This window comes from Aquarana catesbeiana, linkage group LG09 (assembly GCF_042186555.1).
Source record: "Aquarana catesbeiana isolate 2022-GZ linkage group LG09, ASM4218655v1, whole genome shotgun sequence".
NCBI lineage: Eukaryota > Metazoa > Chordata > Amphibia > Anura > Ranidae > Aquarana > Aquarana catesbeiana.
The window spans coordinates 174,428,762-174,455,358 of NC_133332.1; positions in this window are offsets into that span (position 1 = coordinate 174,428,762).

The window sequence follows — 26,597 nt, forward strand, 5'->3', positions numbered from 1 at the left end:
GGAATAGATAAATAAAAATACAGGGTATCTTAATAAGCTAAGTCTATAGCTCCACGCAAAAATACTGTTCATTGGGGTTAAAACCAAAAAGGGGGGGGCGTCAAAGTCCCTATAAAGGGATATGTATAAATGAATGAACAATGTTAATTGGAGGACGGATGGAGCACTCCCAAAAAAAGTCCCACAAAAATCTGGACGTAAGCCGTCTTCCTATGGGATGATTACAGATCCTTAAGTGCGGGAAGGTTCTTGGCTCATGTGGATGGTCCCAACATCGAGAAAGAGAAGACAAAAGAATGCCCTTACCGGATCTGGTGGACTCACAGGCCGTTGGCGGTGAGTCAATCGGGCTTGTACCGTCAAGCGGTATGGAGTGGAGATCTGTGTGAAGACTGGTGCGGAGTCTCGTCAGACGTTCTCGGATGGTGTGCCAGGATGGGATCCAGGGCCCCCGGGATTTGGTTGCGGTCGCCGAATGACCGTTTCCTCAAAAGCCAGCCATGTGAGCCAGTAGGCAAAGAAAGGAAAAAGAAAAAAACTTCCACATAGTGTGAATCCTTACTAGTAAAAAACGTTGCAGCACTTTATTAGGGAGTATACTTCCAAAAATTTACAAATGGGGGCGGTAAAAACTCGGCTCAGAGTAAAACTTGCATCAAACAGCATGAAAGTGGTATAAAATAGCGCAGTGGATAGTGGTGGGGTGTAATCATAGGAACCCGACGCGTTTCGCCTCCATAGGCTTCTGCTGGGGTATGAATAAGCCCCCCACACAACTGCGCTTTATATATTGTGACAGAAATGAGGTGCAACAGCTGATTAGCGCTGTTGCACGAGATGACTTCCGGGTTCGGCAGCATCATTAGTGACACAAAGTCACATGGTGTTTCTGTGGCCAATCGGAAAGACAGGAGGTGGTCAGAGACCAAGCCTCACTCCTGGTATCCAATCGGCAGAGAGGCTATCCCATTCGTCCTCGCGGTCACGTGCTGATCACATGACGTACTTTCCAAGGGAGTGACGATAGGACGCTCTCTGCCTGCGTACCAAAGGAGGCAGGAAGTGAGGACTTGTCAAATCGCGCCGTGGACCGCAAACATAACGGCGATCCATGGTGATTACTGTCTCATTTAAACATGTATTGAGCGGTCTAATAATGTGGGCTTGATCCCGGAAGTCCTCACAGACTATCCTCATAGGCAATCATCAGACAATAAAAAGTGAGATTTCAAACAATAAACAATTCTGCATATTGTGCAAGAGTTAACAGAAAAGTTCTCCATATGTGGACAGGTAATGAAGACTAGTGACTATACAACATATCATTCTAGTAGTGGCAATACCTGAATAAAAGAGGAACAGATAAAGAGTGGTGGGGAAACTTGACAAAATACCTAAAAGTGTGCAGATGGTCACTAGTCTTCATTACCTGTCCACATATGGAGAACTTTTCTGTTAACTCTTGCACAATATGCAGAATTGTTTATTGTTTGAAATCTCACTTTTTATTGTCTGATGATTGCCTATGAGGATAGTCTGTGAGGACTTCCGGGATCAAGCCCACATTATTAGACCGCTCAATACATGTTTAAATGAGACAGTAATCACCATGGATCGCCGTTATGTTTGCGGTCCACGGCGCGATTTGACAAGTCCTCACTTCCTGCCTCCTTTGGTACGCAGGCAGAGAGCGTCCTATCGTCACTCCCTTGGAAAGTACGTCATGTGATCGGCACGTGACCGCGAGGACGAATGGGATAGCCTCTCTGCCGATTGGATACCAGGAGTGAGGCTTGGTCTCTGACCACCTCCTGTCTTTCCGATTGGCCACAGAAACACCATGTGACTCTGTGTCACTAATGATGCTGCCGAACCCGGAAGTCATCTCGTGCAACAGCGCTAATCAGCTGTTGCACCTCATTTCTGTCACAATATATAAAGCGCAGTTGTGTGGGGGGCTTATTCATACCCCAGCAGAAGCCTATGGAGGCGAAACGCGTCGGGTTCCTATGATTACACCCCACCACTATCCACTGCGCTATTTTATACCACTTTCATGCTGTTTGATGCAAGTTTTACTCTGAGCCGAGTTTTTACCGCCCCCATTTGTAAATTTTTGGAAGTATACTCCCTAATAAAGTGCTGCAACGTTTTTTACTAGTAAGGATTCACACTATGTGGAAGTTTTTTTCTTTTTCCTTTCTTTGCCTACTGGCTCACGTGGCTGGCTTTTGAGGAAACGGTCATTCGGCGACCGCAACCAAATCCCGGGGGCCCTGGATCCCATCCTGGCACACCATCCGAGAACGTCTGACGAGACTCCGCACCAGTCTTCACACAGATCTCCACTCCATACCGCTTGACGGTACAAGCCCGATTGACTCACCGCCAACGGCCTGTGAGTCCACCAGATCCGGTAAGGGCATTCTTTTGTCTTCTCTTTCTCGATGTTGGGACCATCCACATGAGCCAAGAACCTTCCCGCACTTAAGGATCTGTAATCATCCCATAGGAAGACGGCTTACGTCCAGATTTTTGTGGGACTTTTTTTGGGAGTGCTCCATCCGTCCTCCAATTAACATTGTTCATTCATTTATACATATCCCTTTATAGGGACTTTGACGCCCCCCCCTTTTTGGTTTTAACCCCAATGAACAGTATTTTTGCGTGGAGCTATAGACTTAGCTTATTAAGATACCCTGTATTTTTATTTATCTATTCCTCTGCAATGTCACTTTAAAATCACGGTTGTGTATGCATGTTTGCTTCTTAGCCACCTTACACGCCCCCTCTTTTGGTCTCAACCCCAATGAACAATATTTTTGCGTGGAGCTGTATACTTAGCATACTAAGATACCTCATGTTATTTTTTATCCATCCCTCTGCAATGTCACTTTGAAATATGGTTGTGTATACATGATTGTTTCTTAGCCACCCTACAGGTTGTTATCGAGCATTTCACTCCCCCACACACCCAAGCTTTCCTATCCTTACTTCATTTATTTTCTATACACCCTTTTGGATGTCCCCTGAAAACAAACAATTGCGTTTGGTTCCACAAATCCACACTGTAATTGTTATTTGTTCTCTTTAATGATTACCATTACCTAACTAGTAATCTCTATATCACCGTTTACTAGCGCCACACTTTTTATCTTTATTAAGAATATATATTGGCCTAAACTGATGAAGAAATTTTTTTTTTTTTAATTTGGGGGATATTAATTATAGCAGAAAGTAAAAAATATTGTTTTTTTTTCAAAATTGTCGCTCTTTTTTTGCTTATAGCGCAAAAAATAAAAACTGCAGAGGTGATCAAATACCACCAAAAGAAAGCTCTATTTGTAGGAAAAAAAGGACGCAAATTTTACAGAGTTACATAGTTAGTCAGGTTGAAAAAAGACACAAGTCCATCCAGTTCAACTATAAAAAAAAAATACATTTTGTTTGGGTACAGCGTTGAACGACTGCGCAAGTGCCAAATTGTAAAAAGTGCTCTGGTCAGGAATGGGGCAAAATATTCCGGGGCTGAAGTGGTTAAGCAGGCAAGTTATTTAGTTAGTGTCAGTGTATTTGATATATATAGTCTAGTCTAGTATATTTATATATACTCTGCATTTAGCATAGACTATATATTCAGTGTATACTCTATATTCAGTCAGTACAGGCAGTGTATCAATATATATACGCTGCATTCAGTGTAGCCCATATATACAGTGGATTCAGTGGTGTATAGTTTCTAATACACTTTAGGCGGTGTACACAGTATATAATACAGGGTGTACAGTTTCTAATACACTTCTGGTGGTATACATAGTATATAATACAGTTAGAGATGAGCTTGATGTTCGGGTCGAACATAAGTTCAACTTGAAGATCGAGTGTTCACCGTTTGCCCAACAGCAAACATTATGGGGCATTAGCGGGAAATTTGAGCACCGCAGAACACCCCATAGTGCATTGCAAGATCGCAGTGCATTGCTATATGATAATTGGCCAAAGCATGCACCTGACCTGCATGCTTTGGCCAGTCACAGCGCGCTCTGCTGAGAGAGCCATAATTGGCCATAACCCACTTGGTCATGGAGTTCACCAGAGATTCACAGGTTGCCACTGGAGTCCTCTTCCACTCTTCCATGATGACATCACGGAGCTGGTGGGTGTTAGAGACCTTGCACTCCTCCACCTTCCATTTGAGGATGCCCCACAGATGCTCAGTAGGGTTTAGGTCTTGAGACATGTTTGACCAGTCCATCACCTTTACCCTCAGCTTCTTTAGCAAGGCAGTGGTCATCTTGGAGGTGTATTTGGGGTGGTTATCATGTTGGAATACTGCCCTGCGGCCCAGTCTCCAAAGGGAGGGGATAATGCTCTTGGTATCATGCACTTTGGTATGTCACAGTACATGTTAGCATTCATGGTTCCCTCAATGAACTGTAGCTCCCCAGTGCCGGCAGCACTCATGCAGTCCCAGACCATGACACTCCCACCACCATGCTTGACTGTAGGCAAGACACACTTGTATTTGTACTCCTCACTAGGGATGAGCTTCGTGTTCGAATCAAACACATGTTCGACTAGAACATTGCCTGTTCGATCGTTCGCCGAATTACGAACGATATGGGCCGTTCACGCCAAATTCGAGTGGCGCTTCACGGCCCATAATTCACTGCAGCATCGCAGTGCATTGCTGGCTGATGATTGGCCAAGCATGCACTATGACCCGTATGCTTGGCCAATCACAGCGCCTTCTGAACAGAGAGCCGTAATTGGCCAAAGCCAAGGAGGCTTTGGCCAATTATGGCTCAGGGGGTTGAGTACACGCCCCGCACTATATAAGGCCACCTGCACAGCGGCCCTGCGTAGTGTGTTCCGGCGTTCAAAGATAGAGAGAGAGAGAGACAGACAGTGTCATTTGATTTACGTTAGATAGAGTAGGCAGGTCGAGTCAGTTAGCTGCAGTTACAGTGTATTGTGTATATATATGCATCCCAGGTGTTGTGTATATATGTATATATATATATATATATATATATATATATATATATATATATACATACACTGTATTCAGTTTAGCTAGATCCTGTTCTTCTCTTCCTAATATACTGACAGGCAGGCAGGTGTTTTTACAGTATTTCTAATTACTGTACTGTGTACCCTGCACAGTCTGACCTACAGTATAGCAACCTGTAGCCAGGTGCTTGTGTAGGCTCATTGAAGTATGTCCAGCTACTTTACTGTGTACCCTGCACAGTCTGACCTACAGTGTAGCAACCTGCAGCCAGTTGCTTGTGTAGGCTCATTGAAGTATTTCCAGCTACTTTACTGTGTACCCTGCACACTCTGACCTACAGTATTGCAACCTGTAGCCAGGTGCTTGTGTAGGATCATTGAAGTATTTCCAGCTACTTAACTGTGTACCCTGCACAGTCTGACCTACAGTATAGCAGCCTGCAGCCAGTTGCTTGCGTAGGCTCATTGAAGTATTTCCAGCTACTGTACTGTGTCCAGGCCCCTGGACGACGTCAGGTTTGATGAAACGGCATAGGGAGAGCGGCATGCTGACGCCACCTGAATACAAACACGCAGTCCCGGAAGTCACCGGCCGGCTCAAGTAGTTACTGAAGCTATACAAATCTGGATGTGTGTAAGTGCATTACCTTTTTATGAATTAAAGTTTAATACGTTTTTACACTATGGGAGCCCTCTTTTCTTTTATGTGTCTGGTGACTGGCAATTGAGATGCTGTCTGTGGGCTAACTGAGAACATTGAAAGAGGATTAGAGCTGATGGTACATCCACTTCATCCTGAGACTGTGGCTGGGTTATAAGCCAAAAGGCACATATGATCTCCTGACTAGAGATCAAGGGAGCTGGTAAGAGGCAGTTTGTTTAACCACCTCAATACAGGGCACTTAAACCCCCTTTCTGCCCAGACCAATTTTCAGCTTTCGGTGCTCTCAAACTTTGAATGACCATTACTCAGTTATGCAACACTGTATCCAAATGAAATTTGTGTCCTTTTTTTCACACAAATAGAGATTTCTTTTGGTAGTATTTAATCACTAATGGGTTTTTTATTTTTTGTGCTATAAATAAAAAAAGACCATAAATTTTGTGAAAAATTGCCTTTTTCTTTGTTTTTGTCATAAAATTTAGCAAATTAATTTTTCTTCATAAATTTTGGCCAAAATTTATACTGCTATATATCTTTGGTAAAAATAACCCAAATTAGTGTATATTATTTGGTCTTTGTGAAAATTATAGAGTCTACAAACTATGGTGCCAATCACTGAAAACATCTGATCAGGCCTTCAGTACATCAGGTGAATCTCATTTCTTGAGGTACTAACAAGTCAGAAAAGTACAAATACCACTCAAATTACCCCTTTTTAGAAAGTAGACATTCCAAGGTATTAAGTAAGTAGCATGGTGAGTTTTTTTAAGCTGTAATTTTTTCCCACAATTCTTTGCAAAAGGAAGATTTTTTTTTTTTTTTTTCAAAATTTTCATATTAACTGGTTATTTCTCTTACAGAGCATATGCATACAACAAATTACACCCCAAAATACATTCTGCTACTCTTACTGAGTATGGAGATACCACATGTGTGGGACTTTTACACAGCCTGGCCACATACAAAGGCCCAACATTGAAGTCGCACCATCAGGCGATATACAAGCATAAATTGCACATCTCATTTCTCAACCACCTATTACACTTTTGAAGGCCCTGGAGCACCAGGACAAAGGAATTTCCCACAAAATGACCCCATTTTGGAAAGCAAACACCACAATGTATAATCTATGAGGCATAATGAGTCTTTTGAACGGTTATTTTTTTCCAGATGTTTTTGGAAAATGTGGAAAAAAAATGAAACCGCATTTTTTTTACACAAAGTTGTCCATTTATAAGATATTTCCAACACATAGCAAATACATAGCAAAAATGACACCCCAAAATACATTCTGCTACTCCTCCTGAGTATGGCGATACCACATGTGTGGGACTTTTACACAGCCTGGCTACATACAAAGGCCCAACATTGAAGTAGCACCATCAGGCGATCTACGAGCATAAATTGCACATCTCATTTCTCAACCACCTATTACACTTTTGAAGGCCCTGGAGCACCAGGACAAAGGAATTGCCCACAAAATGACCCCATTTTGGAAAGCAAACACCCCAACGTATAATCTATGAGGCATAGTGAGTCTTTTGAACAGTTATTTTTTTTCCAGATGTTTTTGGAAAATGTGGAAAAAAAATGAAAACGCATTTTTTTTTACACAAAGTTGTCCATTTATAAGATATTTCCAACACATAGCAATTACATAGCAAAAATGACACCCCAAAATACATTCTGCTACTCCTCCTGAGTATGGCGATACCACATGTGTGGGACTTTTACACAGCCTGGCCACATACAAAGGCCCAAAATTGAAGTAGCACCATCAGGCGATCTACGAGCATAAATTGCACATCTCATTTCTCAACCACCTATTACACTTTTGAAGGCCCTGCAGCACCAGGACAATGGAACTGCCCACAAAATGACCCCATTTTGGAAAGCAAACACCCCAATGTATAATCTATGAGGCATAATGAGTCTTTTGAATGGTTATTTTTTTTTCAGAAGTTTTTGGAAAATGTGGAAAAAAAATAAAAACGCATTTTTTTTACACAAAGTTGTCCATTTATAAGATATTTCCAACACATAGCAAAAATGACACCCCAAAATACATTCTGCTACTCCCCCTGAGTATGGGGATACCACATGTGTGAGACTTTTACACAGCTTGGCCACATACAGAGGCCCAACATCCAAGTAGCACCATCAGGCGTTCTAGGAGCATACATTACATAGATAATTTTCTGGCAATCTATCATTTTTGAAGGCCCTTCATATTTCTAACACATAGCATGTACATACCAAGAATTACAATCCAAAATAAATTATATTGCGGAAAGGATAAAAAAAAAAGTATTACCTGTGCTTTTAGTAGTGTCCACAGAAGAGAGCACTGGTCCAGGCAGCAGTCAGGGATGTGCTTAGCGACAGCAATAATAACTATACAGGCAGCAGGCAGGAATATTGTCTATAGTAGGCACAGCACAGTCCATAGGAATTGTCCAGGCAGAGACAGCCAGCACAGCCATAATATTGGTCCTGGTACACGGTTACCTGCAGACACTCATTATTGTACCGCTCTCCAGCCCTTCATAAACATACTGCCTCTTGCTACAGCGAATTATTTGCATAGTCCAGGTAGCAGGCAGATGTGTGGTCCGTTCATGCGGCAGGCAAAGGCATGATGGCAGTAAGTCAGCAGAAGGCTGAAGGCCACAATCGGGTAAGACCTGTGCACAGGGGCACAGGGGTAGAGGCTTTGACCCACCCAAATCTCTATGAAGCCCAGACCCTAATCCAGAAATTACAAAACCGGGAGAAAACAAAAAAAATTGTTATCTCCATCCGGAAAAACTATTCTGGAGCCCCTCACATATGTGAGACCCCTGTGTACTATAGTAGCAGGGCAACAGATCAGTCCAAGCGGTAGGCAAAAGCATAGTCCATAAAACAGGCCAGGGTCAGTTAACGTGCAAGCAGTCCAAGCGGTGGGCAGAAGCATAGTCACAAAACAGGCCAGGGTCAGTTCACGAGCAAGCAGTCCAAACGGTGGGCAGAGGCATAGTCAAAACAGGCTAGGGTCAGTTCATGTGGAAGCAGTCCAAACGGTAGGCAGAGGCATACTCAAAAAGCAGGCCAGGGTCAGTTCACATTGAAGGCAGTGGCATGGTTATTTGGGGAAGCATGGAAAATGATCAGCAAAAATGGGGAAAATATGGGCTAATAACTTAGGGATGTATAATACAGTTCGAAGCATTCACCAATGCAAAGGCCAGGTTGGGAGGGACACTGGGGACAATGGAAGCTGGTATCTTTTCGAAAACCTCTTCTGCTGCACACACAACATCTTTTTTGCCGTCTTCGGCCTGCTTCCGATGGTGGAATGTTGTACGGGAAGTGGCGTTCATGAAGTCGGCTAACAGCATCAGAACGAAGTACTTCTGGGAGGGGTCTTTGTTGATAGATGAGGGACGTGACTACTACTTCTATGAATTTTAGGAAGGGGGCGGGGCTTTCTGTGGATTTTGTGTAGATTATGTAGGAATTGTAAATGGCCAAATGGATTAGATATATTGCTACCTTCTTGTACCAGAATCAGGACCTCCTTATTGACAAATAGGGCTGAATCATTTGGTCATTGAAAGAGATTATAGCCTTGGACACATGTCGGTTTTTCAATGGGACCTTGTCTTCGCTGAACTACAACTGTAGTGTCATCATGAATGGTGGACATCATGTGCACGTTCCTGTTATCCTTCCACCTCAAGGCCAGCACTTCATTGCATCTCAGTGTTGCTCTTTCCCCCCTTTTCAGCCTTTTGTTCACTATGGATTGTGGGAAGCCCTTCCTATTTTTTCTTGAAGTTCCACAGGCCAGGGTTTTTTCAATATATAGGTGTCTGAAAAGGGGCAGGCTGGTATAAAAGTTGTCCAGGTATATATGATAGCCTGTTTTCAGAAGTGGGTAAGCCAGGTCCCATACGATTTTTCCAGTTGTGCCCATGTAGGCCGGGCACTCAGGGGGCTGGAGCTGGGAATCTCTTCCCTCATATATGCGGAATGCATATAGATATCCTGTGGCTCTCTCACACAGCTTGTAAAATTTGACTCCATATTTGGCCTTTTTGCTAGGAATATATTGTTTTATTCCTAGCCGGCCTGAAAATGGTACCAGGGACTCATCCACACATATATTCTCGGGGACATAAAGTTCTGCAAATCGTTGGGAAAATAAATGTATTAGTGGGCAAATCTTGTATAGCTTATCGGAATTTGGATGATTGCGGGGAGAGCACTGGGTGTTGTCGTTAAAATGAAAGAATCTCATAATCATCTCATATCGGGACCTGGACATAGCGGCAGAATACATGGGCATATGGTGGATGGGGTGGGTGGACCAATCGGTATGTCCTTCATTTTTTTTTGTAAGCCCCATATTTAGGGTGAGGCCCAAAAACAATTTGAACTCCTCCAAATTCAAATCTCTCCACTAAAACGGACGGACATAAGATGATTGGGGGGTTGCTGGCAATATACTGCTGGGCATACAAATTTGTCTGGTCCACAATGAACTGCAGCAAAGTGTCGGGCAAAAACAGGTGAAAAAAATTGATCTCTGTAAAATTTTGGGTGTTGGCCTGCACACCTGGCTGTGCTGTGAAAGGGGGAATATTTGGTGATCCCGAGTTGGAAGGCAGCCATGTTGGGTTGGCAAGACCATCTGGCATATAGGTAGCGGCCCTGGCTCTTGGGGGACGTTACACTCCAGTAGTTGGGGGAGTTGAATTTCCTGTGCTGGAACTCAGGTGTGATGTGGCAGCACTGGTACTGGGCATTTGTGCGTGGGGCCTATCTCTGGTGGCAGCACTGGTACTGGGCCTTTGTTCCTGGGGCCTATTGCTGGCAGCAGCACTGGTACTGGGCCTTTCTTCCTGGGGCCTATTTCTGGCGGCAAAGCTGGTACTGGGCCTGGGAATATAATCCTTGTTGCTGGCGGCTTCCTGGTTTCCAGAGTGTCGTGCCCTTTTAGGAGGGACCCATTCTTCATCCGAATCATTGCTACTCTCGATCGGTTCAAATGCCGAATTTGATTCGGAATCAGAATTGGACTCTGATGAGAACTCCCCGGTGCTCTCATCAGTCATAGAGAGGATCTGGAACGCCTCCTCACTAGTATATCCTCTTTTGGACATGGCTGTGTGGCGGGTAGCTGTGCGACGGGTGACAGATGGGTGGCAGGTGACGGTCACTGATGGGCTGTGCGATGGGTGGCAGGTAACGTTCACTGAGAGGTGATGGTGTGATGGGCGATGGTCACAGATAGTTGACAGGCGACGGTCACTGATGGTTGACAGGTGCACCGCTGATGGTCACTGGTGGGTGACAGGGCACAGTCACTGATGGGTGACGGGTGAGAGGGCACGGTCACTGATGAGTGACAGGCCACGGACGGTGACAGGTGATAGTCACAGATTGTTGACAGGCGACGGTCACTGACAGGCGACAGTCACTGACAGGCGACAGTCACCGATGGGTGACAGGTGCACCGCTGATGGTCACTGATGGGTGACAGGGCACGGTCACTGGTGGGTGACGGGTGACAGGGCAGGTCACTGATGGGTGATGGTGGCACCACTGATGGTCACTGATGGGTGACAGGGCAGGTCACTGATGGGTGACGGTGGCACCGCTGATGGTCACTGATGGGTGACAGGGCAGGTCACTGGTGGGTGATGGGTGACAGGGCAGGTCACTGATGGGTGACGGGTGACAGGGCAGGTCACTGATGGGTGACGGTTGCACCACTGATGGTCACTGATGGCAGTCTCTATGTGACAGGTGCACTTTTTATGGGGTGACTGTTGGGTGACAGATGACAATTGGGGGGGGCGATGGGACAGAAGTGGTGTTGGTGCAGACACTACAATACAAAGATCTGTAACTCACTGCTCCTGACTCTTCTCTCCTCACACTGGAAACGGTGTGTGAGGAGAGAAGGGCTAGTAACAGCTAGTGACAGCTCTTTGTTTACAGTTAGTGATCGGATCACAGCCGATCACATGGTACACAGCCCTGGCCAATGGCTGTAAACTATGGTCGGTGACAAGCAGTGTTCCCGGGGAACACGCCGCCACCATCGTGCACGCGCAGCACGCTCACGATCGCGTGCATGCGCCATGCAATTCGGGGATGTACCATTAGTGATCACGTGGTAAACAGCCATGCCCAGTGGCTGTTCACCCCTGTCGGTGACAAGCGGTGTCTCTGTGACACGCCGCCACCGACAGTACAGGGCTGCGCGCTCACGATCGCGCGCATGCCCTGTTTAAACGGGCTCACGTCATATGACGTCCGCCCAGAACAATAGGCTTACCGTCCCGCCGTCATATGACGGTGGGCGGTAGGCTAGTGGTTAAAGGTGAAGGACTGTCCTATCCTAGCACTATCTTCTGCGGTGGTTTTAAATGTGATGTCACCTTGTCTTGGGATGAAGATGTATGTCATATTGTGATCTCCCACTGAAGGATAATCAACATCCATTCAATTTTGTATATGGACTCTAAGAAATATGTTTACATTTATTTGCCTCATTTGATCTCATTTTTAGCGCATTTTTTTTTTTTTTTTGTTATTTAATTCTGTGTAGTGTGGGTATCTCACATTTTTAACTGCAGCTTGTTTTTTTTCACTTATATTTTAGACAGGTGATTAATTTTCACATGTCCTAGTATTTCTTACTGACAGCGCTGTATTTTTACTTATTTTGCATACTGTACTGTGTACCCTGCACAGTCTGACCTACAGTATAGCAACCTGCAGCCAGTTGCTTGTGTAGGCTCATTGAAGTATTTCAAGCTACTTTACTGCGTACCCCGCACAGTCTGACCTACAGTATAGCAACCTGCAGCCAGTTGCTTGTGTAGGCTCATTGAAGTATTTCAAGCTACTTTACTGTGTACCCTGCACAGTCTGACCTACAGTATAGCAACCTGCTGCCAGGTGCTTGTGTAGGCTTATTGAAGTATTTCCAGTTACTGTACTGTATACCATGCACAGTCTCATCTACACTATAGCTACCTGCATCCAGGTGCTTGTGTAGGCTCTTGACGTATTTCCAGTTACTGTACTGTGTACCCTGCACAGTTGCACCTACATTATAGCTACCAGAAGACAAGTGCAGGGGTTATCATACTAATAATACTACAGGCAGGCAGTTCATTCTGCTAGATGCAGTATAATCGGTATATATATATATATATATATATATCAGTTTTGTGCAGCTCACTGCAGGCCAATAGTATGTCTGGAAGGCCAACAAGGAGAGGCAGACAGTCACAAGCCAATAAAAAAGGGCAAGCAGGCTCTGTGTCTAGAGGCAACAGTGCTGGCCGTGGACATGGTGCATCCTCATCAGCACGTGGCCGTGGGACACGCTTGGCCTTTTTTTGGCAGCTGGCCATGTTGACCCGCAACATGCGGAAGACTTGGTCGAGTGGATGACCAAGCCATCCTCATCCTTCCCATCCTCTCTCACCCAGGCTCAGGGTACTTTGTCTGGCAAAGCAGCTGCCAACGTGGCCTCTTCCCTCGGCTCAGTGGCATCAGTCACTCCTTCCCTAGCCCCACCATGTCCTCCTGAGGAGTCCCTCGAACTGTTTGACCACAGGGTTGGGTACATGCTCCAGGAGGATGCCCAGCGTTTTGAAGGCTCTGATGATGATACTGAGCTAGATGAAGGCAGTAACGTGAGCACGGACAGAAGGGGTGCCCAAGGAGGACAGCAAACTGGCAGTCATGTTCCCCCTGCTGCAGCATACTGCCAGGTTTGCTCCAGTGGTGAGGAGGAAGGGAATGATGAGGTCACTGACTCAACGTGGGTGCCTTATAGGAGAGAGGAGGAGGAGGAGGAGGAGGAGGAGGAGGCACATCACCAACGAGGCAGGATGCCCTCCAAAGACCAGCCTAAGGGCAGCACACTGACTGCATCACACCTCAGAGCTCCACATGTGCAGGGCACTGCTGTCTCTGCACTTTATTCCAAAAGTTCTTTGGTGTGGGCCTTTTTTGAGACGAGTGCATCAGATCGCACCGCTGCTATTTGCAACATAAAGTCAGTAGAAGTCTGACGACGAAACGCGCATAGGGCGGGCTACGAGCATCTTGCAGCACCTCTAACAAAGGGAATTCGCTATCTTTTCTTATGCTCGATTTTTTCATTTGAAATGTGAGTACATAAATTTATTAAGCTTTAATAAAAGTTATCTTATGGTTTTACGCGATGGACATCCCTTCTTTCCTTTACATGTAAATACCACACCATAATATGCAAGTAAAGTTGCAAGTATCCTTGATTGCTACACAGTGGCAGACACTGTGACCGCCTATACCCCTGCAGGGGAAAGAAAAATCCGGTGAGTGCAAGCATTGTCAGAGCATGCAGACAAGGCACTAATTAAAGAACCAGCACCTGGATAAGAAGTTTTCCCACATATATTTGATCCTCAGAGATTGAACACCTCACAACACTCCAAAAAGAACTTTTTTCTCATAAACGGAACTTTTCCTATCCAATTAATACTGGTTACAGCACCTCAGTCACTAGTTATGATGGATAATTTGCACAATTGTATGAATTTGTATGATTTAAGCACTGGTCACTTTATTGATTTTGCACTATGCACTTTTGTTGAATAATTGTAGCACCTTATGTTGCAAATTCACCTTTAATAGTAAGAATCCAGCACCAGTCACGGATTTTATTCAATTTTTTGGCACACACAGGTTTTAGAAGCATTACTTCAGTAACTATGGATACTAGGTAACACATAGAGCTATTGCTCACTATAAAGAGAAAATCCTTTTTTTCCCCATAAAGCCAGCGCCACACTACTCCTGCTTTTTTACCATTTTCTAATATTTTCCACTTAGGTGGTATTGTATCTATAGAGGCAGCAGCCATATCCACAACAATATACCTAAACCATCACCTAATCCAAAGTGCATAATGCACTAATTTGTTATTTTTGGCACGCACAGCTTTTAGAAGTTATACTTTAGAAATTATGGACACTAGGTAACACATACTGTTCACTATAAAGAGACAAAATCCTTTTTGTCTCCATATCTCCATAAGGGCAGCACCATACTACTCCTGCTTTTTTACTATTTGCAACATATGTCTCAAGCATATCTCGTGTGGCCAAAACATCTCCCGCTTGGGCACCACATGCTTGACCAGACATATGTTGACCTGCCATGCAGTTTGTTGGCAAGCGTATCTAAAAGACCCACACCAAAGAACAAAGAGGACCTCTCCTTGCTCCTCATCAGCTGGGATCTCCAACCCCACTATACCTTCAGTCCTCTCTGAGACCTGCACTGAGAGGAATGAAGGTATAGAATTAGGTGTGTCACAGCCAAGTACTTGCGGGCAATCTGCTATCGGTACACCAACATCAGATTGTACCAGGCAAATTTCCCTGCCCCAGCTGCTGCACCGCGGAAAGAAGTTCGCTCCCGACCATCCACATGCCCAGCGGTTGAATGCTAGCTTAGCAAAATTGCTAGCACTTCAGCTGCTACCTTTGGTAGAATCTGCCCCCTTCCGTGAGTTTGTGGAATGTGCGGTTCCTCAGTGGCAGGTTCCCAAACGCCACTTTTTCTCACGGAAGGCGATTCCGGCTCTCTACAGGCATGTGGAAGGCAATGTCTTGGCCTTGCTGGACAGGGAGGTCAGCGGTAAGGTGCATATTACTGATGACTCGTGGTCCAGCAGGCATGGACAGGGACGTTACCTAAGTTCCACGGTGCATTGGGTGACTCTGCTGGCAGCTGGGAAGGATGCAGGACAAGGTGCAGTAGTGTTGGAGGTTGTTCCGCCACCACGCCTCCAAAATGCCACTACTGGTGATTCTGACACACCTCTCTCCTCCACCCCCTCCTCTTCTTCTTCCTCCCTGGCCTCTTACTGTGCTTTGTCCTCGGAACCAGCGGTGCTCCATAGGCATTCAAGTGGCTACGCAAGTATGCAGGCCAAAAGATGCCATGCGGTGCTTGAGCTGGTGTGCTTGGGGGACAGGAGCCACGCTGGGGCAGAGGTTCTGTCAGCTCTGCAGGGGCAGGTTCAGAGGTGGTTGACACTACGTCAACTTAAGGTAGGAATAGTGGTTTGCGACAATGATACCAACCTCCTCTCTGCCCTCCGACAGGGACAAATGACCCATGTGCCCTGTTTGGCTCACATTCTTAACTTGGAGGTGCAGCGGTTCTTGGGCAGGTACCCGGGCTTACAGGATGTCCTGAGGAAGGCCAGGAAAGTCTGTGTGCATTTCCGCCGGTCATATAATGCCAGTGCTCGGCTGGCAGACCTCCAAAAGGAATTTAACCTGCCCAAGAACCGCCTAATCTGTGACATGCCCACCAGGTGGAACTCAACGTTGGCCATGCTAGTTTTTTATTCCCCACGCCAGTGGGCCATGATCAGGGATGCATGCACTGTCCTGTCACCATTTGAGGAGGCCACGAGGATGGTGATCAGTGGCAGTGCATGCATCAGTGACACTGTCCCCCTTGTCCACCTGTTGGACCACATGCTGCGTGGAATAATGGACAGGGCACTTGAGGCAGAACAGAGGCAGGAAGAGGAGGACTTCCTTAGCTCTCAAGGCCCCCTTTATCCAGACAGTGTACCTGCATGCCCTCCTATCACACAGGAAGAGGAGGAGGAGGAGGAGGAGGAGGAGGATTGTGTCAGCATGGAGGTGGAGCCTGGCACTCAGCATCAGCAGCAGTCTTTAAGGGATCATTTACAGTCCCAAGAAACCCATGGACTTGTACGTGGCTGGGAGGAGGTGGCTGCGGATCATGTAATCCTTAGTGACCCAGAGGACTTCCGGACCGAATGCCTCGGCAAACCTACGCATGGCCATCCTGATCCTGCAAAGCCTGCGAAAGGATCCTCATATTTGTGGTATCAAGGAGAGGGATCAATACTGGCTGGCAACCCTCCTTGATCTACGTTACAAAGGTAAGGTTGCGGACCTTATCTTGCTGTCACAGAGGGAGCAGAGGATAAAACATCTTCGGGAGGCATTGCAGAAAGGTCTGTGCAACACGTTCCCAGAGACTGGGAGGTTACAAACTCCTGTTCCTGGACAACGTGTTGCTGAGGCTTCAGTCAGTCTAAGAAGGAGCGGTGGAGAAGGTGGCTATCTGACCGATGCGTTCAGACAATTTTTTAGTCTGCAGCCCCAAGTTATGATCGGCTCCAGCAATCGCCAGCATCTGTTTTACATGGTGCAGGAATACCTAGGGGCAAGATCTGACTTGGACACCTTTCCCACCGAAAATCCTCTGGGTTACTGGGTCTTGAGGATGGATCTCTGGCAAGAGCTTGCACAGTATGCAATTGAGCTACTGGCCTGTCCTGCATCCAGCGTTCTTTCGGAATGCACATTCAGTGCTGCTGGAGGCTTTGTAACCGATCACAGGGTGCGTCTGTCCACCGACTCGGTCGACCGTCTGACCTTCATAAAAATGAATCAGTCTTGGATCACCACCAGCTACCAAGCACCTGATGCTGATGTAACCGAATAATTTTTTTTGAAATGTCAGATCCCTTCAACGACTGCCTATGCTGATGCTGAGTGACTATCCTGTAATGCTGAGTAATTATCCTCTTCCTCCTCAATGATCATGCTGATAGCTTGAAGGAACATTTTTGGTTCTGGGCGCCGTCACCAGTGCCTAAGGCCCAATTTTTCAGCCCCTGTTTAACAGGAGCTTGTAATTACAATTTTTGCTGCAATTCTTTGCAGCAGGGCTAGTTCCTGTGCTCCAACTAGAGTATCTGTGAGGGGTTGCAGTGTGTGGCACCAGCACCAGTGCCTAAGGCCCAATTTTTAGCCCCTGTTTAACAGGGGCGTGTAATTACAATTTTTGATGCAATTCTTTGCAGCAGGGCTAGTTCTTGCGCTCCAACTAGAGTATCTGTGAGGGGTTGCAGTGTTGTGGCAACAGCACCAGTGCCTAAGGCCCAATTTTTCTGCCCCTGTTCAACAGGGACATGTAATTACAATTCTTGGTCTAATATTTCACAGCAGGGCCCGTTCCAGTGCCCACCAAGAGTAACTGTGAGGACTTACAGTGTTGTGGCACCAGCACCACCACCATCACCATAGGCCCAATTTTTCTGCCCCTGTTCAACAGGGGCATGTAATTACAATTCTTGATCTAATATTTCAAAGCAGGGCCCTGTGATGGCTTACAGTGTTGTGGCAACACCAACACCTAAGGCCCAAATTTCTGCAGAGTACAGAGTATATAGGGCAGGACCCTACTTTCAAACATCCAACTTACAAACGACACCTACTTGCAAACGGAAGGAGAGAACAGGAAGTTAGATGAAATCTACCCCTAGGAAGGGAAATTCTCTCCTGTAAAAGTTAATATGGGAAAAACGTTTCTTCTTTCCACCGATGCTTTATCACCAATCCGTGTTTCACTAAAAACCCCAAAATTTTCAAAAAACATTTATCATTGGGACAAAAAGTGAGGTGAAATCTTCTGAAGAGGAGCACAGACAGCAAAACAAATGTCACAGGGGTGATAACCCTTCCCTATGTTTTCCAAAAAGCTTAAAATAGATTTTTTGGCTGGAGCTAAACACGTTAAAAATGTACCAGTTCAAAATTACAAACAGATTCTACTTAACAACAAACCTACAGTCCCTGTCTTGTTTGCACCGCCTGTATACTGCTGTTCAGAGTATATAGGACCTGGTGGCCCCACACCTTTTCTTTTATTTAATTTGGTGCGGGGTTCCCCTTAATATCCATACAATACCCAAAGGGCCTGGTAATGGACTGAGGGGTACCCATGCCGTTTGTCTCAGTGATTTTCATCCATATTGCCAGGACCCGACATTAAATTAAAGCCGCAAGCAGTTTTAAATGACTTTTATTCCTTTAAAAATGTCATTTTGTGCAGGGACTGTTCTAAGCACGGGAAACACGCACCACTTTACAGGCATACTATAGACACCCCCCAGGTACGATATTTAAAGGAATATTTCACTTTCTTTTTTTTTTTTTTTTTTTTTTACTTTAAGCATCATTAAAATCACTGCTTCTCAAAAAACTGACGTTTTTAAAACTTTTTTTTGCATTGATATATGTCCCCTGGGGCAGGACACGGGTCCCCAAACCCTTTTTAGGACAATGCCATGCAAATTAGCCTTTAAAATTAGCACTTTTGATTTTGAACGTTCGAGTCCCATAAACGTCAATGGGGTTCAAACGTTCGTGCAAATTTTTGGTCCGTTCGCAGGTTCTGGTGCGAACCAAACCAGGGGGTGTTCGGCTCATCCCTACTCCTCACCTGTTGCCACCACACACGCTTGACACCATCTGAACCAAATCATTTTATTTTGGTCTCATCAGACCACAGGGCATGGTTTCAGCAATCCATGTCCTTAGTCTGCCTATCTTCAACAAACTGTTTGTGGGCTTTCTTGTGCTTCATCTTTAGAAGAGGCTAACTTCTGGGATGACAGCCATGCAGACGAATTTGATGCAGTGTGTGGCGTATGGTCTGAGCACTGTCAGGCTGACCCCCCACCCCTTCAACCTCTGCAGCAATGCTGGCAGCACTCATATGCCTAATTTCCAAAGACAACCTCTGGATATGACTCTGAGTGAGCATGTGCACTCAACTTCTTTGGTTGACCATGGCAAAGCATGTTCTGAGTGGATCCTGTCTCCTGTTAAGCCGCTATATGGCCACCGTGCCGCAGCTCAGTTTCAGGTTCATTGGTTATCTTCTTATAGCCTATGCCAGCTTTATGTAGAGCAAAAATTCTTTTTTGCAGATCCTCAGAGAGTTATTTGCCATGAGGTACCATGTTGAACTTCCAGTGACCAGTATGAAAGAGTGAGAGTGATAACACCAAATTTAACACGCCTGATCCCCATTCACACCTGAGATCTTGTAACACTAACGAGTCACCTTTGAGGAGGGAAAATGGCTAATTGGGCCCAATTTTGACATTTTCACTTAGAGGTGTACTCACTTTTGTTGCCAGCGGTTTATACATTAATGGCTGTCTGTTGAGTTATTTAAAGCGGACAGCAAATTTACACTGTTATACAAGCTGTACACTGTACACATTGTAGCAAAGTGTCATTTCTTCAGTGTTGTAACATGAAAAGGTATAATAAAATATTTACAAAAATGTGAGGGGTGTACTCACTTTTGTTGAGATACTGTATATGCAGTCAGTCTAGTGTATAAGTGTGTATATATATATATATATATATATATATATATATATATATATATATATATATATACATATACATACAGTTGTGCTCATAAGCTTACATACCCTGGCAGAATGTATCCTTTCTTGGCCATTTTTTAGAGAATATGAATGATAACACAAAAACTTTTCTGTTACTCATGGTTAGTGTTTGGCTGAAGCCATTTATTATGAATCAACTGTGTTTACTCTTTTTAAATTATAATGACAACAGAAACTGGCCAAATGACCCTGATCAAAAGTTTACATACCCCAGTTCTTAATACCATGCATTGCCCCCTTTAACATCAATGACAGCTTGAAGTATTTTGTGGTATTTGTGGATGAGGCTCTTTATCTTCTATGCTAAAGCTGCCCATTCCTCTTGTCAAAAAGCCACCAGTTCCTGTAAATTCTTGGGCTGTCTTGCATGAACTGCACGTTTGAGATCTCCCCATAGTGGCTCAATGATATTGAGGTCAGGAGACTGAGATGGTCACTCCAGAACCTTCACTTTCTTCTGCTGTAGCCAGTGACAGGTCGACTTGGCCTTGTGTTTTGGATCATTGTCATGTTGGAATGTCCAAGTACATCCCATGTGCAGATTACTGGCTAATGAATGCAAATGTTCCTCCGGTATTTTTTGATAACATACTGCAGTCATCTTGCCATCAATTTTGACCAAATTTCCTGTTACATAGTTACATAGTTAGTAAGGTTGAATTAAGACACCAGTTCATCCAGTTCAACCAGTTCAACCTGAGTAGGTGTGGGTGCGTGTCTACAATTGTCCCTATCCCTGTACATTGTGTCTCATTAAGATACTCATCTATATTATTACTATTTATTTAAGGTATCCATACAGCGCTGTCAATTTACGCAGCTCATACATCGCACACTCACATCGGTCCCTACCCTCAAGGAGCCCACAATCCAAGGTCCCCAACTCACATTCATATACTAGGACCAACTTTTGGACAGAAGCCAATTAACCTACCAGCATGTCTTTGGAGTGTGGGAGGAAACCTGAGTACCCAGAGGAAACCCACGCAGGCACAGGGAGAACATGCAAACTCCAGGCAGGTAGTGTCGTGGTTGGGATTCAAACCAGCGACCCTTTTTACTGCTAGGCTTGAGTGCTACCCACTACACCATTGTGCCGCCCATAGTGCCTTTGTAGCTTGCACATCCCCAAAACATCAGCAATCCACCTCTGTGTTTCACAGTAGGAGTGGTGTACCTTTCATCATAGGCCCTATTGACTCCTCTCCAAATGTAGCATTTATGGTTGTGGCCAAAAAGCTCAATTTTGGTCTTATCACTCCAAATGACTTTGTGCCAGAAGGTTTGAGGCTTGTCTTTGTGCTGTTTAGCGTATTGTAAGTGGGATACTTTGTGGCATTTGCGCAGTAATGGCTTTCTTCTGGCAACTCGACCATGTAACCCATCTTTCTTCAAGTGCCTCCTTATTGTGCATCTTGAAAAAGCCACACCACATGTTTTCAGAGAGTCCTGTGTTTCACCTGAAGTTATTTGTGGGTTTTTCTTTGCATCCCAAACAATTTTCCTGGCAGTTGTGGCTGAAATCTTAGTTGTTCTACCTGAAGTGGGTTTGGTTTCAACAGAACCCCTCATTTTCCACTTCTTGATTAGAGTTTGAACACTGCTGATTGTCATTCTCAATTCCTTGGATATCTTTTTATATCCCTTTCCTGTTCTATACAGTTAAACTACCTTTTCCTGCAGATCCTTTGACAATTCTTTTGCTTTTCCCATGACTCAGAATCCAGAAACGTCAGTGCAGCACTGGATGAAAGATGCAAGGGTCTGTCAGGAGTCCAGAAACACATCGACCTTTTACACACACACTAATTACAAGCAAACAGATCACAGGTGAGGATGGTTACCTTAAATAGCCATTTAAACCCCTTTGTGTCAACTTGTGTGCATGTTATCAGGCCAAAATCACCAGGGTATGTAAACATTTGATCAGGGTCATTTGGGTAGTTTCTGCTGTCATTATCATTTAAAAAGAGTAAACGATTTGATTGATAATAAATGGCTTCAGTCAAACACTAACCATGATTGAAAGAAAAGTTTTTGTGTTATCATTCATATTCTCTGAAAAATGGCAAAGAAATCATAAATTCTGCCACGGTATGTAAACTTATGAGCACAACTGTATGTACTCTGCATTTAGAACAGACTATATATTCAGTGTTTACTCTCCATTCAGTCAGTGCAGGCAGTGTATATATATATATATATATATATATATATATATATATATATATATATATATATATATATATATATATATATATATATATAGTCTAGTATATATATATATATATATATATATATATATATATATATATATATATATATATATATATATATATATATATATATATATATATATATACAGTATCTCATGAAAATTAGTACAGTTACAGTAGTACACCCCTCACATTTTTGTACATATGTTATTATATCTTTTCATGTGACAACACTGAAGAAATGACACTTTGCTAAAGTAGTGAGTGTAAATGAGCTATCCCCTCAAAATAACTCAACACACAGCCATTAATGTCTAAACCACTGGCAACAAAAGTGAGTACACCCCTAAGTGAAAATGTCCAAATTGGCTGTTTTCCCTCCCCGGTCTCATGTGACTCGTTAGTGTTACAAGGTCTCAGGTGTGAATGGGGAGCAGGTGTGTTAAATTTGGTGTTATCACTCTCAATCTCTCATACTGGTCACTGGAAGTTCAACATGGCACCTCATGGCAAAGAACCCTGAGGATCTGAAAAAAAAGAATTGTTGCTCTACATAAAGATAGCCTAGGCTATAAGAAGATTGCCAAGACCCTGAAACTGAGCTGCAGCATGGTGGCCAAGAGCATACAGTGATTTAACAAGACAGGTTCCACTCAGAACAGGCCTCGCCATGGACGACCAAAGAAGTTGAGTGCATGTGCTAAGCATCATATGCAGAGGTTGTCTTTGTGAAATAGACATAAGAGTACAGTCAGCATTGCTGCAGAGGTTGAAGGGGGTCAGCCTGTCAGTCCTCCAACCATACGCCACACACTACATCAAATTGGTCTGCATGGCTGCCGTCCCAGAAGGAAGCCTCTTCTAAAGATGATGCACAAGAAAGCCTGCAAACAGTTTGCTGAAGACAAGCAGAATAAGGACATGGATTACTGAAACCACATCCTGTGGTCTGATGAGACCAAAATAAACTTATTTGGCTCAGATGGCGTGTGGCGGCAACCAGGTGAGGAGTACAAAGACAAGTGTGTCTTGCCCACAGTCAAGCATGGTGGTAGGAGTGTACTGGTCTGGGGATGCATGAGTGCTGCTGGCACTGGGGAGCTACAGTTCATTGAGGGAACCATGAATGCCTAACATGTACTGTGACATATTGAAGCAGAACATGATCCCCTCCCTTCGGAGACTGGGCCGCAGGGTAGTATTTCAACATGATAATAACCCCAAACACACCTCCAAGATGACCACTGCCTTGCTAAAGAAGCTGAGGGTAAAGGTGGTGGACTGGCCAAGCATGTCTCCAGACCTAAACCCTACTGAGCATCTGTGGGACATCCTTAAGCGGAAGGTGGAGGAGTGCAAGGTCTTTAACATCCACCAGCTCCATGATGTCATCATGAAGGAGTGGAAGAGGACTCCTGCGGCAACCTGTGAAGCTCTGGTGAACTCCATGCCCAAGAGGGTTAAGGCAGTGCTGGAAAATAATGGTGGCCACACCAAATATTGACACTTTGGGCCCAATTTGGACATTTTCACTTAGGGGTGTACTCACTTTTGTTGCCAGTGGTTTAGACATTGATGGCTGTGTGTTGAGTTATTTTGAGGGAAGAGCAAATTTACACTGTTATACAAGCTGTACACTCATTACTTTACATTGTAGCAAAGTGTCATTTCTTCAGTGTTGTCACGTGAAAAGATATAATAAAATATTTACAAAAATGAGAGGAGTGTACTCACTTTTGTGAGATACTGTATATATATATATATATATATATATATACACTCCGCATTCAGTGTAGTATATATCTACAGTGCATTTGGTGGTGAACAGTTTCTAATACACTTCAGGCAGTGTATATATATATTTATTATTATTTAAGGTGCTTATATAGCGCCGTCAATTTATGCAGCGCTTTACATATACATTGTACATTCACATCAGTCCCCGCTCAAGGAGCTTACAATCTAAGGTCCCTAACTCACATTCATATACTAGTGCCAATTTAGACAGAAGCCAATTAACCTACCAGCATGTCTTTGGAGTGTGGGAGGAAACCAGAGTACCCGGAGGAAACCCACGCAGGCATAGGGAGAACATGCAAACTCCAGGCAGGTAGTGCCGTGGTTGGGAGTCAAACCAGGGACCCTTTTTATTGCTAGGTGAGAGTGCTACCCACTACAGCACTGTGCCGCCCTGTACTCTGCATTCAGTGTAGCAATACATATACAGTGCATTTGGTGGTATATAGTTTCTAATACATTTGAGGCGGCGTACACAGTATCTAATACAGTGTGTACAGTTTCTAATACACTTCTGGTGGTGTACACAGTATATAATACAGTGAAGCCATTGCACAGTTGCAAATGCAGTCCTCCAGACGTGTTTCGTCATATGTGACATTGTCAATGGGGAACCCCACTGACAATGACACGTATGAAGAAACGCATCTGGAGAAGGACACGTACTGACGTCACTACGCAAATTTACTAGGAGGACGGGCTCCCTTTGTTTGTAGCCGGCCTGCGTTGTTTTTAACACATGTGATATTCAACCTACAGATGTAAGTGAAATATCTTTTTTCTAAACAAAGTGTTTAGACTGTATTACGCTATGGTCAGTCTTCTCTTTTTGGGGCATTTACCTAAGCAAATACGGACTCCATAGACGTTGAGAGGGAGAGATTTTTACCATCCAATCTGCTGGAACTGAGTTTGATTGACATCTGCAGGCTGGGTTATAGCCATCTGCCCTTTATGCTTGACATCTGGTAAGCAGGTCTTTATTATGATGGTTGGGCACTCTCCTGTTTGTATATAATCACTGTGGTGCCATTAAGAAGAAATAGTGATTTATTATGGACTTTATGTCTTGATTTGATTGATTGAGACCCTTTAGCGCAGCTTCTCTCTTTTATAGAAAAAGGCAAACTTCTTCTTGCTCCTCATCTGGGATCTCCAACACTACTATACCTCCAGTCCTCTCAAAAACCTGCACTGAGAGAAATGAAGGTATAGCAATAGGTGTCCCAAGTACTTGCAGCCAATCTGCTTGCAGTACACCACCAATTGATCTTAGCAGGCAAATTTCCCTACCCCAGTTGCTGAACTGTAAACATAAATTTGGTCCCAGCCATGCTGTACCTCAGTGTCAGGTTCCAAAACGCCATTTCTTTTCACGGAAGGTCATTCCGGCTCTCTTCCGGCATGTGGAAGGCAATGTTTGGCCTCGTTGGACAGGGTGGTCAGCAGTAAGGTTCATATTACTGCTGACTTATGGTCCAGCGGGCAGGGGCAGGGGCAGGGAGGTTACCTTTCCTTCACGGTGCACTAGGTAACTGCTGGCAGCTGGGAAGGACGCAGGACAGGGTTCAATGTTGTTGGAGCTTGTTCCACCACCACGCCTCCAAAATGCTAGTGGTGATTCTGCCACAGCTCTCTCCTCCACCCAGTCCTCTTCTTCTTCCTCTATGCCTCTTCTGCAGATTTGTTCTCTGAACGAGCGGTGCTCCGTAAGCGTTCAAGGGGCTACGCAAGCAGTCAGGCAAAAAGATGCCATGCGGTGCTTGAGTTGGTCTGCCTAGGGGACAGGAGCCACACTGGGGCAGATATTCTGTCAGCTCTGCAGGGGTAGGTTCAGAGGTGGTTGACACCTCGTCAGCTTCAGCCAGGAATGGTTATATGTCACAATGGCACCAACCTTCTCTCCGCCCTCCAACAGGGACACTTGACCCATGTTCCATGTTTGACACATCCTGAATTTGGTGGTGCAGCGGTTGTTGAGCAGGTACCCAGGCTTACAAGATCTCCTGAGGCAGGCCAGAAAAGTCTGTGGTCATTTCCACCGGTCATACAATGCCAGTGCTTGGCGTGCTTACATTCAAAAGGAAAGCAACCTGCCCACCAACCACCTCATTTGTGATGTTGGAAATGCTGAAGCAGCTGCACACACAGCAGAGGGCCATCAATGAGTACCTGTGCAAATATGGCACCAGGACAGGGTCAGGGGAGCTTCGCTTCTTTTCACCGCGCCGGTTGCTACTGATCAAGGATGCATGCACTGTCCTGTCACCACTTGAAGAGGCCACAAGGATGGTGAGCAGGAACAAAACACACATCAGTGACACTGTCCCTCTATTCTTCCTACTGGAGCACACGCTTTGTGGAATCATAGACAGGGCACTTGAGGCAGAACAGCAGGAGGAAGAGGAGGACTTCCTTTCCTCTCAAGGCACCCTTTATCCAGATAGCATTTCTGCAGGAAGAAGAGGAGGAGGGGGAATGTGTCAGCTTGAATGTAGAAGATAACACTCAGCAGCAGTCTTCAAGGGATGGTTTTTCAGTCCCCATAAACCCAAGGAGTTGTACGTGGCTGGGAGGAGGTAGTTACAGATCC